The 4,719-nt window shown below is 45.1% G+C and overlaps 1 pseudogene; it reads right to left on the bottom strand.

Annotated features, from left to right (window-relative positions):
- Positions 1–6: 6 nt before the first annotated feature.
- On the bottom strand, positions 7–204 carry LOC101563178 (annotated as a pseudogene).
- Between the last annotated feature and the right edge of the window lie 4,515 nt (positions 205–4,719).

Raw genomic sequence — 4,719 nt, 5'->3', positions numbered from 1 at the left:
CGTGGGTACTCGAGAGCTGGTTAATGGTGACCGTGAGCAGGCGCAGGACTTGAACCTTTTAAGGCTTTGCTTCTTTTATCTGCACTTCTGATTTTATAAACAATGAAGCCCATCAACCCCATTCCTATCCAGATCTCCTGGTAGACTTGGGTATAGTACGGCTTCATAGGGACACAGATTATTTTTGATTAAGCTTTGAAGCATCTCTGCAGGATCAACCACCTAGGCCTTAGCAGACACCGCTCACCTGGGAAGGTCACCAACTGCACCAACATTTTCCAAGATGGGTAATTGAGATACTGCTTATCATTGTCAATAAAACTAAACTTGTAATAACCCACTTTTCTTGATTATAAAAGTCTTGCTCCTTATAGAAAATATTGAAATTACTAAAATAAGTCATTTTAATATCCCCAACATTATCCAAAGGACCTGGGTTGAGTCTACACTCCAGCCTTTACCATCAGAATGGATATGAGCAAGTCGCTTACCCACTCCAGTTTCCTTACTTTTTAGTCTACATACTTTTTAACAGTATACAGTTAGGGCCAGGGAGATAGCTCAGCGGTCTATGCACCTGGCTGGCAAGTGCAGCGACCTGAGATTGATCCCCAGTACCACACGCCATGCCATGGGAGCATACTCCTGTAATCCCAGCACTAGAGAGGAGACAGGAGGATCACTATGAGTCTGAACTGCATAATGAGACCCTGTTTCTAATAAATTTTTTAAAAATAGTATAGTTCGTACCGTATGTGTGTAACAGCAACAATACAGAGAACTGCCCACATTGACAACTTAGTCTAGGTTTTCTTTAGCTCTAAACTTCGAATAAAACTGCCCACCACACCATGTTTAAATCCTCTACCTCTACTTCTCAATATGCCATGGGCCACGGAGCTGCCAGAGGTGTCCCAGAGATGGGACCTGAAGCCAGTCTTACAAGAAACCCAAAATTGGGCCATGAGGGTGAGCTGGCTAGGAAGCAGTGGCGAGGTATTTCAGGCACTGTGGAAGGTAGAGGCAAAGGCCCAGGGAAAAGCAGCTCTTGCCTCTAGGCCTGGGGCGGTGAGCCTAGAGCTCGCATGCAGCAGAGGGCTGTGAGTACTAAAAGCTCTAAGGCGTTTGTACCAGCTGCTCTAGGCTGCAGAAGGTACACTGGAGGTGCAGAGATGATGCTGGAAGGGGATTATGAAACACTTAGGGAGCTGTGTTAAGGGATCCTGACATTCTTCCTCTGCAACAGGAGCTGGCTGGGAGGACCTCTGGGATCTAGCGCAATGTGAACCCCAAAGCCAGTGCACCCAATTTTCATGGTGAATGAATGCTACACAGATGCTCAAACTGCCTCCTGGGTATTTAGTGAGGGTGCACCAAGTGGTAGAGGTATTGCTTCCATTTGATGAGAAAAGGAATCAAGAAAAGCAAGACTCAAGGGGGGTGTGTGTGTGTGTGTGTGACACTTAAGAGATACTGTAATCTATCAATCTTTGAAAATGTCATGGGTAAGCATGCAGTCCACGCTGATGCAGGACATCAGGCTTTAGCTACGTGGATTTTCTGGGCTGGACGTCCTACGAAAGAGCACAGAGGTACTAGGCACGAAGTGCATTTCTTGGGGACAGCATCCACAACCTTCAAATTGTGAAAGGCATTGAAGAAGCAGGCCAGTTAGGTGCACTGGATGGAGGAGCTTGAGGGTGAAGCAGGCCAGCTTTGCCAAGACATCGCTGGTGGAATCGAGAGGAATTCGTGGTTTCCCGCTTGAGTAGGTCTGTACATGCATGCGGCAGGAGCTGACAGTTTTTCTCTTGTACTCTCAAGAGCAGTTTGACCTCCCTGTGTGCCAAATAGCCCAAATCTACTGGCTTAAATTGGGGGTATAGACAGATTTCTTGGCTCTGCCAACCACGAGATATGGCACAGAGCCCTCTGAACAGTCAAACTTTCGAGTTGCCAACCATTTCAATAAAGACCAGCCAAAACCAGAGATGACCCGAAGCATAAGAAAACCTTGGCCAATGTCAGCAACAAAGGAGTCACTCCTATTAGAAACTGTAATGACAATGGCATGATAGTTAGAGTGCTGAAAGTGGGAAGAGGTGCTATTCGGTGAGGAACGAGCCCATCTGTCTGGGTATCTACTTGGTTCACATGATCTGAGCAGGTTTGGAGGTCCTGAACCTGAATACAGATGTGGAAACCCAGGTCCAGAGTTGAAGTACTAACAAAAATGTAAATTTATAACAAAAACAAGCAGTGAGTTCACTTTAATGCAAGTTAGGTCACAGAATCCAAACACATGTTGGCAAGGGCACTTAGGGACATCGAGCCGACGCAAGGTAGAACAAATGTCCTACCCTGCTGAAACACAGAACACTAACTACAGAGCTGAGTCCACATTCTTACACACACACAGTTGGCCTGCAGGCTTTGACTATAATGGTTCATACCGGGATACACACTATAATTCCTTCCCAGGTCTTAAAAAACACTAAGACCTGGAGATGGACATTTTTTTAAAGAACCCTAGATGACTCCAACAAATAACACAGGTTAAAAACCACGACTACACAGTTGGTCAGTGATTCCAAACTTAGCTTTGCATCAGAACCACCTGAGTAGCTTTCTATGAACAAAAACATTGTCAATTATCCTTGAATAACTCAGTACTGATGTAAAGCCAAAACAATTTTGATGGTCATCACAAAACCCTCAAAAGACTGGTCTCTTGGCGGATCAAGTCCACAGTGCTATATCCAGTCCTAACTTCTGATATTCAGAGCTTCCTGGTCTCCTGGGGGTGGGGGGAGGCGCAGGAACAGGACACCTAATTTTTTCCTAAGGTCAGAAAACACAGTGTTACCGTGGAGTCTCTCCAGCCGTAAACCACAGGCAGGAAGAGATATTAACTGTCAGATTCAGCAAGGGTGTAATTTTTTAAGGCCTACCTTTGAATCCTTATTTCTTTTTAATTTTATTTGTGTGGGTGGGGGCAGGGCTGGCTGGCATGTGGTGCTGGGGGATTGAACCGCGGTCCCTGTGCTTTGCTAAGCTTGTTCTAAGTAGGTGCTTTAGACCACTGAGCCATCTCACCAGCCCATGAATCCTTATTTCTTATATTTTTTCTTGTAAGTACAATGAAACTGGGGAATGAAGTTGCATGCTTTGGCAAAGATGTAAAGGGGAAAATGAGTGGAAAACAATATTCTCCTGCCTTCTGTGTGTGAAAGTGCTCTGTAAACTAGAAAACACTGATTAACGCTCCAGCAGGAGAGACAATAAATGCAGGAGACCTCTCCATGGCAGCAGCCAGACTGCCTATCACCAGTTTCAGCATGACACTGCTCTTGCTTGCTCAGACACTGGGAACGGAGTGTACAAGACAGAGCCAGAAGTCAGGAAACCCAAATGCAGTCTTAGACTTGTTCCTAGTCACACCACCAAAGGCAAATCCCCAGATCTACCACCTCGACAAGAATGCAGACTCCTTTCTCGGGCTCCCCACAGGCCTGGATGGGAATAATTTGAGCAAGCAGCAGGTCCTGTGTTACTTGGCCTTAGAGGACACACTCAAGTAAATGAGAAAACGCCTCTGTGGTGTCGTGAAGATGAAGGTAAGGATCGAAGGGAAAGCACGAGATGCCAGGTGTCAACTTTCTATACATGAGCACACACCACCTGAAAGTTCTACATACACAGAAGGTGGTATTACAGGACTACCTATTGCATAGTTTTATAAATCATTTTTCTAAGAGTCAAAGCTCATTGGTTAAAAAAACTTAGCCAGTTTTATCCTTGTCACAGCTCTCACATCCCAACACCCCTGAACTGCTCACAAGTCAAACTAAGACCTTAAGAATCCCACCCACCTCCCCCTTTTACTTCCCCTTTGGGTCCCCTCAGAATTAGAAGAGCTCCACCATTTCTTCTAACTACCACCTGGAATGTGAGAATGAAACCCACCCCAAGAGCCTGGCAGTGAAGCACGAGAGCAGAGACAACCTGGACATGTCTCAGGAAAGCTTTATTTTTTGACTTCTCTGTCCTGGAACTGTGGTTGCATCTTATCCAAAAGGAATGTGGGCATTTGGGCATATTTGGGCAGTGGGGCTGTTGTAAGGGAGTCATCAATCTTAGCAAGTCAGCGTGGCTGGTATGTAGTGACTGCATCAGTCCTCAAGCCCTTGGCAAGAGGACTTGCCAGAGGTCCTCGCTGCATTACAAACCCAAGGTTCCAGAGGTACAGAAAACAAGGGAAAAAAATCTGTTTGCTATTTCTGTTCACTTAAGAGCAGCAGATGGGTAGCTGTTTTTGTCCTATATGATAGGACAAAAATTACATAGAAAACTCGTAAATGTTCACAGGTGAGCTGCTCAACTACTACCCAAGTGGTTTCCTGTACTAATCATTGCTTAACCTGAAATACTAGATCAAAATGTTCAAATTTCCAGAATTCAACCAGGTTGACAATTTGTACCTCAAGCAACTATGTTTTAACAAACAAAAGTAAATAAACAAGACTCTCCCCCAAACAGGCTCATTATCAGTTAGCCTGGTGTGACCCATTCCTAAGAGAGCTACATTCCATTTCAGAAAAAAAGACATGGGGCCGGGGAGATAGCTCAGTGGAATAAGCGCTTCCTTGGCAAGCTCAAGGGACTGAGTTCAATCCCCGGTTCTGCAAAAAAAAAAAAAAAAGTGTTGCAGAAAAAGAC

The sequence above is a fragment of the Octodon degus genome, unplaced genomic scaffold (assembly GCF_000260255.1).
Source record: "Octodon degus isolate 3935 unplaced genomic scaffold, OctDeg1.0 scaffold00126, whole genome shotgun sequence".
Classification (NCBI taxonomy): domain Eukaryota; kingdom Metazoa; phylum Chordata; class Mammalia; order Rodentia; family Octodontidae; genus Octodon; species Octodon degus.
This window is presented reverse-complemented; position numbering and strand designations above follow the sequence as displayed.